The sequence below is a fragment of the Schistocerca gregaria genome, chromosome 3 (assembly GCF_023897955.1).
Source record: "Schistocerca gregaria isolate iqSchGreg1 chromosome 3, iqSchGreg1.2, whole genome shotgun sequence".
In the NCBI taxonomy this organism is placed as follows: domain Eukaryota; kingdom Metazoa; phylum Arthropoda; class Insecta; order Orthoptera; family Acrididae; genus Schistocerca; species Schistocerca gregaria.
Window position 1 is genome coordinate 636,105,352 of NC_064922.1, and position 16,819 is coordinate 636,122,170.

Genomic DNA, 16,819 nt, shown 5'->3' on the forward strand with positions numbered 1-16,819 from the left:
CGCGCTGCTCTCCGTTGGATCTTCTCTATCTGTTCTATCAACCCTATCTGGTACGGATCCCTAACTGCTGAGCAGTATTCAAGCAGTGGGCGAACAAGCGTACTGCAACCTACTTCCTTTGTTTTCGGATTGCATTTCCTTAGGATTCTTCCAATGAATCTCAGTCTGGCATCTGCTTTCCGACGATCAACTTCATATGATCAGTCCATTTTAAATCACTCCTAATGCGTACTCCCAGATATTTTATGGAATTAATTGCGTCCAGTTGCTGACCTGCTATATTGAAGCTAAATGATAAGGGATCTTTCTATGTATTCGCAGCACATTACACTTGTCTACATTGAGATTCAACTGCCATTCCCTGCACCATGCGTCAATTGGCGGCAGATCGTCGTGCATTTCAGTACAATTTTCCATTGTTACAACCTCTCGATACACCACAGCATCATCTGCAAAAAGCCTCAGTGAACTCCCGATGTCATCCACAAGGTCATTCATGTATATTGTGAATAGCAACGGTCCTATCACACTCCCTGCGGCACACCTGAAATCACTCTTACTTCGGAAGATTTCTCTCCATTGAGAATGACTTGATGCGTTCTGTTCTCTAGGAACTCCTCAATCCAATCACACAATTGGTCTGATAGTCCATATGCTCTTACTTTGTTCATTAAACGACTGTGGGGAAATGTATCGAACGCCTTGCGGAAGTCAAGAAACACGGCTTCTACCTGTGAACCCGTGTCTAAGGCCCTCTGAGTCTCGTGGACGAATAGCTCGAGCTGGGTTTCACACGACCGCCTTTTTCGAAACCCATGCTGATTCTTACAGAGTAGATTTCTAGTCTCCAGAAAAGTCTTTATACTGGAACATAATACGTGTTCCAAAATTCTACAACTGATCGACGTTAGAGATACAGGACCACAGTTCTGCACATCTGTTCGACGTCCCTTCAAATCCTTTGGAACGCTACGCTCTTCTAGAGATCTACGATACACTGCTGCAAGAAGGGGCAAGTTCCTTCACGTACTCTGTGTAAAATCGAACTGGTATCCCATCAGGTCGAGCGACCTTTCCTTTTTTCAGCGATTTTAATTGTTTCACTATTCCTCTGTCGTCTATTTCGATATCTACCATTTTGTCATCTGTGCGACAATCTAGAGAAAAAACTACAGTGCAGTCTTCCTCTGTGAAACGGCTTTGGATGAAGACATTTAGTATTTCGGCATTTAGTCTGTCATCCTCTGTTTCAGTACCATTTTGGTCACGGAGTGTGTGACATTTTGTTTTGATCCACCTACCGTTTTGACATAAGACAAAAATTTCTTAGGATTTTCTGCCAAGTCAGTACATAGAACTTTACTTTCGAATTCATTGAACGCCTCTCGCATAGCCCTCTTCACACTACATTTCGGTTGGCGTAATTTTTGTTTGTCTGCAAGGCTTAGGCTATGTTTATGTTTGTACATACTCATCTAACGTATATTGCATGATGGTTTTCACTTTGTCCACTGATCCTCAACACTATCTGTACTTGAGACAAAACTTTTGTGTTGAGCCGTCAGGCACTCTGTAATCTAGTGGTTGTACTGGATGACATAACGATCTTACCTCATACCACTAATAAAGACTTCGTGTGTCAGATACTCATTTGAATTATATTCAAGGTCAGACCCAGTTTCCTCCACACCTGTAAATTTTCAGCAATTGTTCAAGGTCACCAAGGCGAACCCGTCTCCAGCCCACTTGCGTAGGCAAGTTGACTAGTTGCCTGACGAATCTAGATACCGGTCACATGGTCTTGCATGATACCCCTCGCCTCTCACAGATAATTTGAGCACTTACAATGGTAGGGAAGACCCTCCTTCCAATAGATCGATAAGATGAGCTGTTCCACCCCTTTAACATCCTTTAGTATAAGCTCAGTAGTGTATGCCCCTTTATTCAAGGTTCGTATATTTTGGAGAGTGTCTACTTATAAACAATTTATAATTAACGCTAATTCTACAGTGAAAGGGTTTTCAAGTAATAACAGTAATCTAACAACTTAATTATTTACTATTAACCATTTCGTTGACAATACAATTGTCTCACGAAAATTATTTGTTGTTCATAAACAATTCATGGTTTGATTTATAAATGAAGTGTTTTATAAATATTTTTGATGACTTATATACAATGGCTTATTTGTAGTACATTTCTAAACTGTATTTTGCATTTTTTGTGACTTATGTCCATTACTTTCAGATACATTTAATCACGCTGAAAGTAATTGAGAAGAGAACAATTTAAACCTGCATTTGTGATTTAATCTGTGTAGGTTTCTATGCACTCTTGTTACTCTTTCATACAAGCAATATTTCCATTTCAGTCATTTTATCAGTGGCTTATTTGATTTTTCTACATAGAATATTTATATTTCAATCATATAGTTCTGATCACTTATCTACGTGCAACATTTATGGGAAATGAGGACTATCAGTATCAGGTGAATATAAACATACATACACACACACACACATACACACACACACACACACACACACAAATATCGAAGTGTAATCAGTAAGTGTAGTGTTTGGCGAGATCCAGAATACACATACTGATATAGACAGCCTTTGTGAACAGAAGTAGAAACTTTGGCCGTCTTTACATCGACTAGTCCTTCATTGAACACCGCAATCTGCTTGAAATTGATCCATTGACGTAATCTCTTGCTCCTAAGTGATCACCCCCATCCCACTGCAGTAAACAACATAAATTTAGCGGTGTTTTTGTTATTGTATTTTATAGCATTATCGTACAATAAGCTTAGTAGTTCATGCATGCATGTTACTGACCAGAATAATATACAGAAGAACGAGAAATAAAATTGATGATCTGTGGTAGAACAGTCAGTTTGGCTTTAGGAAAGGTAAAGGCACAAGAAGGGCAATTCTGAATTTTTTTTGACAACGGAAGCAAGACTGAAGTAAAATAAAGGCACGTTTATAGGATTCATCGACCTGGAAAAGCGTTCGCCAATGTAAAATGGAGCAAAATGATTGAAATTCTGAGAAAAATATGGTAAACTGTAAAGAAAGGCTGGTAATATACACTGTGTACCAGAACTTAGTGGGAACAATAAGACTGGGAGACAGATGTGGAAGTGCTCAGTTCAAAAAGGGTGTAAGACAGGGATGCAGTCCTTTGTACCCACTGATTAATCTATACATCGTAGAAGCAGTGACGGAAACAAAGAAAAGTTTCAATAGCGGAATTAAAATTCTATGTGAATGGATGTCAGTTACAAGATTCTCTGATGACATTGCTATCGTCAGTGAAGGTGAAGAAGATTATAGGATCTGCTGAAGGAGATGGTCGAATGAGTACAGAGTAAGGATTGACAGTGAATCGAAGAAAGACGAAAATAATGAGAAATGGAAGCAGCGAGAGAACTTAACATCAATATTGATGGTCATGAACAACACTGAAGAGCCAAAGAAACAGGTACACCTGTCTAATATCATGTAGGGGCATCGCGAGCACACAGAAGTGCCGAAACAAAAGGGACACGGACCGTTGCAAGGCATCCCAGATATGCTCAATAATGATCATGTCTGGGGAGTACGGTGGACAGCAGAAGCGTTTAAGCTGGGGAAAGTGTTCCTGGAGCCACTTTGTAGCAATTCTGGAGGTGTGGAGTGTCGCATGTCCTACTGGAATAGCCCTAGTCCGTTGGAATGTACCAGGAACATGAATGGATGCAGGTCTTTAGACACGACGCTACGAACGGCTCACCTATCAGAGTCGTATCTAGGTGTATCAGGGGTCCCACATCACTCCAACTACGCACATCCCTCACTTTACAGAACCTCCACCAGCTTGAACAGTTCCGTGATGACATGCAAGGTCCATGGATTCATGACGTTGTCTCCATACCGGTACACATCCATCCGCTCGATACAATTTGAAACGAGACTCGTTCGACCACGCACTGTGTTTAACGTGTTTCCAGTCATCATCAGTCCAACGTCGGTGCTGACGGGCCCAGACGAGGCGTAAATCTTTGCGTCGTGCAGTCGTGAAAGTTACATGATTGGGCCTTCTTCTTCAAAAGCCCGTATCGTTGGTGTTTCGTTGAATGGGTTGCGTACTGACACTTGTTGAAATCTGCAGCAATCTGCTGAAGGGATGCACTTCTGACACTTTGAACGATTCTCTTCAGTCGTCGTTTACCCCCTTCTTGCAAGATGATTTTCCAACCTCAGTGATGTCGGAGTTGGATGTTTTACCTGTTTCGTGATATTCATCGTACACTCGTGAAATGGTCGTACGAGGAGATCACCACTTCGTCGCTATTTAGCAGGTGCTCTGCCCCATCGCTCGTTCGCGACCTATAAAACCACGTTCAAACTAACTTAAATCTTGATAACCAACCAGTGTAGCAGCAGTACCCGATCTAACAACTACCTCTGTGTTTGGATACGCATGCCTATACCAGTTTCGTTGGCGTTTCAGTCTCTAGTGAAGTTAAGGAATTCTGCTACCTTGACAGTAAGATAACTAAAGACAGTCTGAACAAGGAGGACACAAAAACCAGACTAACACCGGCAGAAGGACATTCCTGGCCAAGAGAAGTCTACTAGCATCAAACAATGGTTGTAATTTGGTGACGAAATTTCTGAGAGTGTACGTTTCGAGCAAATCAAAAGTTAAACTGGAAATGTGAGAAACCAGGAAGGAAGATATTAAAAGGTTGTGATTTGGTGTTACAGCGTGATGTTACAATTCAGGTGGACTGATGAGTTAAGGAATAAGGAGATTCTCTGGAGAATTGTGGACAGGAATATATGGAAATCAAAGGGAACGTATGGGAATCACTGACAAGAAGAAGAGACATGATGGTTGGACATCTGTTAAGACACGCCGGATTTTCGTTTGGTACCAGAGGGTGCCGCAGAACAGTGATTCCCAACCTGGGGACACTTACCCCCTGAGGGGTAAAATGAAATTTTTCTGTGGGGTAAAAAGTATGCTATTCAATTATGTTTCTGTCAGTTATTGTCAAAAGCTCAATGCTGTAATCAAAACTTTGTCAGACTCTAATGTTGACTATGTGAGTGAGTCGTCCGCGGGTCGCGGTCATGCTATTTATTGCTCGTCCTCTTGTTATTATGGTTCTGTTACCTTGTTTTCTTTTAATTCGATTTACTGGCGTTACTAGGTGCCTGGTTTGCCTGCCCGTGAGTGGCAGCAGCAGCGGTGCTGATCGATAAGTGCACTATCATACTATCTCTGGAGCGACCGCTAGTATTGTTGGGTCGTCGTGTGTCTAAAGTTCAATATGGGGAGAGGGGGGGGGGGGGTGCGATGCAGAGTCATGGACGGAGCGCCAGTGAGGCGCAAACAGCCAGTACTAGCAGACCGCCTGCCGCACACATGAAATGTCCTACAGAAGGAGATTGGAGCTGAAACGACCTCTGGCTGGTCGTTTGGTTGGTGGTCTGATTGGGCGACGTGTATTTGGTCCTTTGACCGTTCTGGGCCTCGTCAGTGGATCATCTGGCCAGATGCGAGTCGGTTCCTTCCTCGTGCAGAGAAGTTGTCGGCGATGGGCAAGAGTTACTTCTGCAGAGGCGTGTCCGAGCCAGTGTGCCCGGGTTGCCATGTCTCCGAGCTCTGAACAGACATCGAATTGAGTCAGAGACGGAGCGCCAGTGTGGCGCGGGCAGCCAGTACTTGCAGACTGTCTGCCACGCACATGTACTGTCCGACGTAAGGAGATTGGAAAGGGAACGACTGCTGGTTGGTCGTTTGGTTGGCCGACTCACTGGGCGACGTGTATTAGGTCTTTCGATCATGTCTGGGACTCGTCAGTTGGTCATCTTGCCAGACGTGTATCGGTGTCTTCCTTCTGAAGATGTTGTGGCCAATGGGCAAGAGTTACCTGGGTTCGAGCCAGTGTCACTGGGTCGCTGTGTCTCTGAGTTACGAACTGAAATTAAATTGAGTTGGGTTGCAACTGCTGTGAGCTCCAGACAGCCAAGACTCGCCCGACCATTGCCGACAAACATAATTTGAGAAGAGACGACCTTTTTTGGCTTTTCGGTCAAACATCTCATAGGACCACTTATATTTGGTCGCTTTTGGAAACTCTCTGTGCCTGTGACTTGTCATTTCTTCTTGTTGTTCCACGATGATTGGTTTTAGGATTGTCAAAGTGTTTACGTGGAACTGTGCGTACCTTCTGTGATTTCCGCTGAGCAGATGAATGCGGTCTGCGTACTGGCGTATCCAGTCGGTCAGTTGCGATAGAACAGTGAGGAGGTGTCCACGGCGTGGAGTCAGGCTGGTGACGCTGACGACAGGCACGCTTGATCGGAGTTGCGAGGCAGTAGCTACGAGAGCTACAAGGTTCGTCGCCTACCAAACCTGGATACTGGAGTGGAATAATCAGTTAACCTGTTATTAAACCTCAACTGCCTTGACACATTTTTGTTCATTGCCGGTTGTTGCTTCCTGGGCCGTTCCCACGAGCAGCAATGTACGATGTGCTGGAGACAGCAAAATTTGGCAGCTGTCTTCCTGTATTGTGTTTAAATTTGGAAATGATTATAAGTTATTAGTGAACTGCACCAACGCTATTTTCTGCCTTGTGGCCGTTAACGTCCCAGTTGCCTTCAGCAGACTTTAGCATAGTTTTCCTCCAGTGTGTTTTCCTTGCCATGTTGATGCTTCTGGCACGGTTTTTAGTTAGAAAGCTTGATGTTGTTCTCCCTTTTTCTTTGGGTTGTTATTGTGTCTTGGCTGTGTTTAGACGCCCATTATTAAGATGTAATCCTGCTGCGATCCTCGTCCTTTCTGGTGTTATGGGATGTCATCCAGTTGGTTGGATGGAAGGGAACAGATGGGGTTGCTGGTTGATTCTTCAGCCATCCCTGGGTCGTGCTGCCACCTGATTATTTAGTGTTACGTTTGGATTCCTGTCTCACCAAAACTGTGGTTAGAGTTTCCTCCCCAGGCCGACCCTTGGAACGCATCTGAGCACCACTTTTCTGCTGTTTGTGATCGTGATTTTCTTACGTCACAAGTACTGTGCCAGGCCTTTAGCCGTGTATTAATGTTGTCTGTTCTATGTTCAGTATATGTCCTTCAGCCGAACCTTATGTGAAGTATTTTAAGATTAGGCCTTCAGCCGTGTTTTATTTGAAATTCTTGTTTGCTCCGTATTTAGGCCTTCGGCCACGTTTGTTTTAAAACCTGTGGCTTGCAGCCCGTAATGTGTAAATTCTTGACTGTAAGGTTTTCCTTTAATTATCTTGAAATCTTAAAATGACCTTCAGCCGTACTGTGCAAATGCTTGTCTTATGTATTGTCTTTAATTATTTTGAATAACTGTTTGGGCCTTCAGCCGTCAGGGTATTTCAAGATTTCTTAAGAAGGTTTTCTGTTGTACTGTGTAAATGTTTGTCCTTAAAGGTTTCCTTTTATTATGTTGAAATGTTATTGGGCTACCATACAAGTAATTAATATAAATTTTCCTTAATATAGCTTTCAACCGAAATTTGCAAATGCTTGCCTTTTAAGAATGTAATTCGCTGATCTGAAATGTTATTTGGGATTTTAGCCGAGAAGATATTTTAATTTTATTTAAGTAAGGCCTTCCGCCGCTTGTCTAAATTCTTGTGCCTTAAAAGGAATTATTGAAGGATATATTATTTTTACTTAAGTAAGGCATTCAGCCGTTCCTCTAAATCCTTGTGTTTTAAAAGGGATTATTTAAACTTTATTATCGAGAAGTTACTTGGGCCCTCAGCTGTGAACTGATCCTGATCGTTTTAAAGAGAAAACTGTGCATTGGTTTTCGAGGAATAAAGTTGTGTGTTCTCGTGTAACTAACAGTTACATTGTTCCACAACCTGATCCTCTCTGTTCTACAACACCACATTTTAATGAGTTATCAATCATCACTTTTTCCATTTACTAGCATTAATGCAATGGACGTTACAGGCTCCTCACATAGTCCATCCACTGCATACTTAACTTGTGGTTTGTCACGCACGTCACTGATGGTAGAAGAGAGACGTATACTTAACAAATGCCAAATATTCCAAGAAAACGTCTTCTCTAAGTTATAGATACTACCCGCAGTAGTCCAGAAATTGCTTCCTTTCCCACTTCAAAACAGACAAATGAATTAATGGACAGCACCACACAGCAGCAACTACGTAAGGGCACTACAGTGCTGTACACATAATTATTATTATTGTTTTTGTTATGGTGGTTAGACACAAAGCATTAACAGAATGAAGTCGTCCAATTTCTGCCACTTCAGAAGTAAGGAGTACAGCAGTAAAGTGATTTAGAAAGAGTCAGTATAGTGCACCATCTGAATTTGTTTCATTTTAAATGGGGTTTGCAGGTCAAGCAAGAGGAGCAATGAATAGAACTAATAAAGGGCAGGCATGTTTTGTAACAAGTGTCTACTTTCTTTGTGGATAATTAGTTTTCTTACCTGGGAAGGAATAATGGGTAGCATTTGCGGTGCACCACGAATTCGTTCAACATTCATTCTTACACACACACACGCACACAAATTAAAATTAATTTTTCTTTCATTATTTTCAAAATAAAAGAGTTTTAATAAAAGTCTTTCAGTCTGCTGATAATTTTGGTCACGTAGGGGCGGCGGAATGGGGGTGCGTAGCAGCCGGCGGGCAGTGTGTTAGGGATTCTAGCTAAGGCCTGAGTGCACTCAGGGGTTACGGTCTAAGAAAGGCTAGAAACCACTGCAGTAGAGGTTAAAAACTGCTGAAGAAGAAACATTCGCACAGCAAAAAGAAATAGTTACAAGTAACTGAAGATGGCGGAGATTCAATAGAAGGAACCGATACGTATGTTACTACACTATTAGCACACATCCTTTTCCGCAATATGACGACAGTCATTGCCACGCAACGTAAAATTATCTAAGAGCCGTCACTTCCTAGCTGCCTGAAGACCGACCGTCCGCTATCGCGTCTCCTCCAGCACAGTCCCTCTGCCCGTCCCTGGCCGCGTTCCTTGCGTGCCGAACCTCATCGCTCAACTAGTTAGGGCAGTTGCCTTTCCTGAAGGCGTCCATCTGATTGGTTACAGCTGATTCTATATTATTTTACATTTTAATATATTTAAATAACCAAAGCTTGACCACTTTCACGTTCTAAATAAAGTAACAATAATGTCCATTACACAATAAACCTTACATTCTTTTACATAAAACAAATATAATTTCCTTCTTAACTTTGTATATCATGGTCAATACTCTTACATCAATGTGCTTTCTGATAAATAAATAAAAAACAAAAGTAAGTATTATATGCTAACTTTACAACAAATATTCTATTACCTAGTGATTCTATAAGGTGTCATCGTTCAATGTGTTTTGTGTGGAGGAAATTATAATCTGATGCTTAACTGAAAATACTAATAATTTAAACTTACTGTATCCTTGAAACAAATGAAGTTACAGAGTTGATATTCATAACATTTGTCATTTCAATGATGTGCTTCTGTATGAAACGTCGATCGTTAAGATCGATTAAGGCGTTGAGCTTTTAGCATTCAGGTCTTTGTTACAAAACGTGTGATTTCCACTTTAATAGTAAATCCTAAATTATTATAGATATGATCAATATTCAAATGTTATTGTGGTTCAAATGGTTCAAATGGCTCTGAGCACTATGGGACTTAACAGCTATGGTCATCAGTCCCCAAGAACTTAGAACTACTTAAACCTAACTAACCTAAGGACATCACACAACATCCAGTCATCACGAGGCAGAGAAAATCCCTGACCCCGCCGGCAATCGAACCCGGGAACCCAGGTGTGGGAAGCAAGAACGCTACCGCACAACCACGAGCTGCGGACAAAATGTTATTGTGATCACTATGAAAATTTATGAAGGATGGTAGGTCACAATTACTGTGGCTTCATTCCCTGCATAACTATAGAATTAGGTAGTTTACATAAACGTTTCCATTTGTGGCCGATCTGAGGTCCGCCATATTTAAAACTTCTATGTCTCCTTGGCGAAAAGCGGCTTCTGCTGAGTTTCCCTATTACGTAGTTTCGGGTCTGTCCCACTCGCACACTACAGCACTTAGGTCTCAATAGACAGTAGACGTCTGTGCTTTCCGATCGGGTGGTGAATCTGAGCCCTTTGGGTCACCTAGTACTGGGCGACAGGGTTCGTTTCACAATTCCTGAGGGCTGATTCTCTCGGTTGTATGCTTAAATGAGAGCGAAATGCTCGTTAACTCACACATTTCTTTTATAAGCTGGTTGTGCTGTCCACCAGTATTGCTGTCATTTGCCGTTGCGTCAGACGATGCTACCTAAGGCCAACTTTTCATCATGCACCAGTAGGAGCTGCAAAGTAAAACGAGTACTTCTCACACCGAATTCTGCTAGCAGAATGCGAAGTAATTCTCTCACCTGGACAGGACGATGTATCACCTTAGTTCCTCCTGTCTTCCCTCGTAATATTCGCCCCTTCTTCGAGAGCATAACTTGGTCTCTAACGAGCAGCCATCCAATGACAATTGCCATTTCTCCTGAAGCGTCGTCCCACTTCTCATCATTTTTCCAAAATAGCTGCGTCACCCCAGGGTGACGAATAAAAGTCCCACATTTTCGCGTCCAGAAGGCCACAGCTAAAGAACGGACTGTGTTTTGGCCCTGTCCTGTCGGTGCGTCAGAGGAGTGCTTTATGGTGTTACATCACGATGTTTCCTACGATCTTCCTAAGATTCCTATTTACTTTATATATTGTGCAACAGAGGCCAGCTACAAGTATTTTCTGAACGAGGAAGTTGCAGTATCACACTTACGGGAAATTGCAACTGCCGAGAACATAGAGCCATAAATACATGTTGCCTTCACAGAGACTGCGTAGTGTCCCCGTTATTTTGCTCTCCTATCTGCAGATTTACGCCATCTTCTCTGCAATCTCCGCCAGAGGCTCCTTCTTGTCCGCCTTCCGGGACCTTTACGGGACTTTACAGCGACCTCGCCGCAGAAGAATCGTTTAGGAACGTGGGAGCGGTGGTCAACTGGTGCAGAATTCCAGTGACCCATTGTTTTGGTTCTCTACGTGGGTGTCTTAGACCTATCCAGTACATACAACAGCCTTGGGCAAATTCTGTCCGACTTGGCGTCGGCGTCATGTTTTACAACCTGCGTTAAGTTAACGGTGACCTTCGGCCCGCTTGCTCTGCCATCTGTCTGTGAAATTACCAGCCCATCCAAACACAATTCTTAAGAAATAAAACTCCTAAAAGTACTTCATCTCTTGGTAGTCACTATCGGTCAATGTTTGACAAAAATAAACGAACAAGCTATACGTGAAAGTGGATGAAACGGTGTGGATGAAACGGTCAGTGTCATCGTCATTCAGAATTAGAGGTAATAATGTCAACAGTTTGCTCGACAAGAATGTTCGCATACAAGTTAACGGTACCTAACGACACCAATCTTTTACCTCCTCAACTAACTAAATGCTATTTTTTACTGAAAACTGCCAACCAAACATATACCTTGTTAGGACATTTAAACGCTTTCTAAATATTTTCATTGAGGGTCCACCTCTTGTATCAAAAACTGGTCTTATCGGTTATCTCCTTATGGACCTTTACTTGTGATTTTTGTTTTGAAGCCATTGGATTCTAACTTACAGATATTGCACCTCACCTGGTGATTCAGTTTCTGAATACAACATAACTTTTTCCTTTTATTTTTTGTGAGTTTCGTTGGTAGGGTTTCTGTCCACTGCTATAATATTATTTCCTTAAGGAAAACCATAAGACCTTAACAGAGAAAATTTCTCTCATAATTACAATAACCGTATTACGTTTATCTGTCATTGTAATGATTGGCTCTCCCTCTACCAACATTCTGTTTCTTTCTTTAATCACATCATTCTGTTCGTTGAGCTGAATATTTTCTTTCCTCATTTCACTCGTAAGTATTCTGTCAACCACTAATGACATTTTGTTCTGTGGTACCTAGGACACTCTACTAGTGTCCATTCCAAATTTAATACGTGCTAAGGTATTCTTTATTACTGTCTTATTTAGATAGCTGCTAAATAGCTTCTTAAATACGCATGTAACCTCCGTTGTAACATGAGACTGGTGACTGTATTAAGTGGATAGAACATGGAATATCAAACCGAAAGCTAAGAAGATGGGTTAAAAACTGTCCAAAAGCTAAGCTTTGACTCTTTTTTTGTGAACTGTGTATGTCACTGTCAACACACTTTCCTAATCATATACGTTTGTATGAAACTACATTTGTTAATGCTGCTCCTACATTATTTTGCATTTATTCGTTAACTACTGGTATGCTACAGATTGAAAACTAGCAGCTATTCTCCTATATTTCGTATTTACAATAGGAAGCACATATTTAAAGATAGATTTCCACTCCACTACTATGAACAGAGACAACCGTTATTGATACGTAGCTCCGATTGGCAGCCGAAGCAATATCAACTGCTTACCAAAGGCCTTTGCTTTTTGTATTTCACCCTATTATCTGGCACGGTGCTATATTTTCGGGCGGATTTGTCCACTCACCAAGAATATTGTGGATAGATCAGGAAAAAGATTTCAGGTCGACTTCTTATATTGGCTCGCGAATTTTTTTATAGAAACATCTTCAGGTGTCTCAGATTTTTAACTCTTTCGTCCCTGCAGATATACTTCCTGTTGAAAAAATTGGCTTATAGAGACGTGTGCCCTATTCAACACATTTTACTGTGAGCAAGCCTTGGAGTGACAAACTCCAAGTTTGCAAATCTAAGTTATCCAAATCTGAGTTGAAAGAGTGCCAGGTGGTCCAGTCCTATTCCGTACAGTTGCTTAGGCATTTTCTGTGTTTTGTGTTATCTGCTTCTCTATATTCTCACGATTTCTTTCGTATTTTCTCAGTTTTTTAATTATTTAGCTTAAAGGTATTCTGTTTAGGATGCACTAACCTACGTACTGACTCACTCCATGGCTATGTAGCTGTGGTCAGCATGGTTTCACGCATCTTGAAAAAAAAACGAAAAATTTAATATTTATATTTCCATTCTTTGCAGCCTTTTTTACTTCAGTAATAATGCAGGGTGAACATTAATAAAACCAACAAATTGTTGGGACGGATTTCACACTTGGAATGGAGCAAGAAAGGTCCTATGAACATGTGTAAGGCAAGGTATCCTCGCCACGGTAGATGGCGCTTACGAATGGAAGATCCTCTGACCACCTACCGTGCCTGTAGCCCCAAGATGACGATTGTGCAGAATGATGATGGCAGTTCTGGTAAGGACTCTCTCCTCGGTAAAGAGGACTCATGACATGAATCCCAAAAATGTGACGGTCTGGTGCAAAATCCATCGACAAAATCCTTCCATTTGAGGGAAAATCGCTACTGATAATCCTTTCACTTGTTGCATGTCATACTGAGAGTAGTGACTGTCACGCAGCGGGCACACAATCGTGCACTGGCCTTCACCATGTTGGCAGGCAACTTACCTGGAGACTGGACTAGGACTCCTCTCACCATCCTGTAGAGCCCGGTCCTCCGAATCTGGTGTACGCACAGTCCACCTCGTCCCTGCACGTTTCTCTGTCTGAAAGGACCCATGACCACACAAAATGGGCTTGAAATGCTTTGCGATGTGGGTAGGGCCTGTGAGGGTACTTGTTTTGGTAAAGCCTTGCTACCAGTCGTCCGTTTCCATCTGCTTTGCCGAACATAAACACCATCTCGACTTGTTCCCGACATTAATACCGGACGATTCTACTGCTTACAGTACACTGAGCGAATCACATAGCCTTTAACGCAGAAGGAATACGTGTCACGTAGTAATTGGAACTTTCAGTCGTCAGTGCCGTCTTCCGTGGTAACGATACAATTCCGGAAAAATGTTCATAGAAACTTTTACCTCCATGACTAGTCAGTACTCCGTCTCTGAAGTTTGTCGATTTAATTAACGTTCTTTATCGAGTAGTCACAATATTGACAAGAATTTTTATAGTCAGTTATCTTCTCGTTGTTTTGGTGCGGCACGCAACGAAATCTTGTGCTACACCAAACTTTTCATTTCAGACCAGCCCCTGCAGCCTACGTCCTCATCTGTTTGCTTGGCATACTCGTATTCCACTCCCTGTCTTCCCCTATCGTTTTTATCCTCTGCAGCTCTCTCATACCATGACGGTTACTCCCTGTTGCTTTAACAAATGTCCTATCAACCTATCCCTTCTTCTAGTCAGTGTTCCATTCTTCGTCGATTCTGCGGAGTGTTACCGCGCTCTTTATCTTATCATACAACATTCTTCTGTAGTATCGCATCTGAGATGCTTCGATTATCTTTCGTTCCTGTTTTCCCACAGTCAGTGATTTACTGCCCCATAATGCTACACTCCAAACATACATTGCTAGAAATATCTGCCTTTGTTAAAATCCTACGTTGGACACCAGTAGTGTCTCTTGACCAGGAATGACCTATTTGTCTGTGTCTTCTGCTTTTTTTGCTACGTTCGAGATGAATTATTTTGCTTCCAGCGTAGCAGAATTCCTTATATCACTCGTCTTCTCGACAACTAATTTTTATGTTAAATTTCTCGCTATTGTCAGTAATGCAATTTCTCATTAGTTTTCCCTTTTTCCGGTTGACTCTCAACTCAAACTTTGAACCCATTAAAATGTTCATTCCATTCAGTAGATCCCGTAGTTCCTCTTCACTTTCTGTGAGGATGGCAACGTCATCAATGAATCTTATGATTGACATCCTTTACCCTGCCAGAATGAGATTTTTACTCTGGAGCGAAGTGTGCGCTGATATGAAACTTCCTGGCAGATAAAAACTGCGTGCCAGACCGATACTCGAACTCGGGATCTTTGCCTTTCGCGGGCAAGTGCTATACCAACTGAGCTACCCAAGCATGACTCACGCCCCGTCCTCACAGCTTTTACTTCTGCCAGTACCTCGTCTCCTACCTTCCAAACTTTACAGAAGCTGTCCTGCGATCCTTGCTGAACTAGTACTCCTGAAAGAAGGGATATTGCGGAGATATGGCTTAGCCACAACCTGGGGGAAGTTTCCAGGATCGCAGGAGAGCTTCTGTAAAGTTTAGAAGGTAGGAGACGAGGTACTGGCAGAAGTAAAAGCTGTGAGGACTGGCGTGAGTCGTGCTCGGATAGCTCAGTTGGTAGAGCACTTGCCCGCGAAAGGCAAAGGTCGCGAATACGAGACTCGGTCTGGCACACAGTTTTAATCTGCCAGGAAGTTTCATCTTTTACCCAGAAATTTAATCGCACTCGTTTATTTCCAGGTCAAACTTTGGACCCATTAAAATGTTCATTTCATTAAGTAGATTCCTGAATTTGAATCGCAATCTTTTATTTCCTTTATTGCTTTTTTGATGTGTGGATGAAAGACTATATACAGTAGTAGGGATGAAAGACTTCATACGTGACTTATACTTATACCTTATACCTCGAATGCGAAAATATTTTGTTGAGCCCAACCTACATAGGTAGGAATGATCATCAAAATAAAATAAGAGAAATCAGAGCTCGAACAGAAAGGTTTAGGTGTTCGTTTTTCCCGCTCGCTGTTCGGGAGTGGAATAGTAGAGAGATAGTATGATTGTGGTTCGATGAACCCTCTGCCAAGCACTTAAATGTGAATTGCAGAGTAGTCATGTAGATGAATACATCGTTCTTTGTTTCTCAGACTTTTTGTTATCTCTTTTTTCTTGCTCACATTGTATTACCCAATAGCTTACTCCGATTTTTCGGAGAATTTCTAACATCTTATAGCATTTTACAGTGTCGAACTCTTTACCTAGTCGACGATTCCAATAGGCGTGTCTTGATTTTTCTTCATCCCTGCCCCATTATCAAACACCAAACGAGTTCATCTGTTCTAAACCAAACTGATCGTCATCCAAAAAATCGTACATTTTCTTCACCATTCTTCTGTGTAATATACTTGTCAGAAAATTTGATGCATGAGCTGTTAAACTCATTGTTCAATAATTGGGGCATCTGTGGGCTGTTGCTATCCACGGAATTGATTGGATGAAGTGTTTACAAATGCCTGATAATGTATCGTGTCTGCTAACATATCGCCAGTCTCATAAATTGTACACACCAACGTTCTGCTGCCACTTCCAGCAAGTAATTTTACAATTTCCTATGAAATGTTATATACCCCTTTGCATTATTTGACGTTAAGTTGTCCAGACCTCTTTTAAGGTTTGCCGTCCGCGGTGGTCTAGCGGTTCTAGGCGCTCAGTCCGGAACCGCGCGACTGCTACGGTCGCAGGTTCGAATCCTGCCTCGGGCATGGATGTATGTGATGTTCTTAGGTTAGTTAGGTTTAAGTAGTTCTATGGGACTGATGACCACAGATGTTAAGTGTATTTCCCCTCTCTTTTGCATATATCAATGTAATTCCCATTGCACTCTTGTGATTACCTTATTTTTTTTTTTTATTTCACAGAATGTTGTCTTTACTTTTCCGTATGCTGAGTAAGTCCTCCTTGCGTTACATTCTTTTCGACTTCTTCACATCTTTCCTGTAGCCATTAAGCCTTGGCTGTCATGCATTTGACTTTTACTTCACTACTAAGGGATTTATGTTGTTACACCCCTGTCGTTCCCTGAGTATTTTTGTACTTTCTTCTTCTGTCGATTAATTGAAGTATTTCTTATGTTACCAAATGTTTGTACAGCCTTGGCTTCCTGAACTTTTTAGACAGATCCACTCCTGTTTAACGGAACTGCCTTCCGTGATTTTCC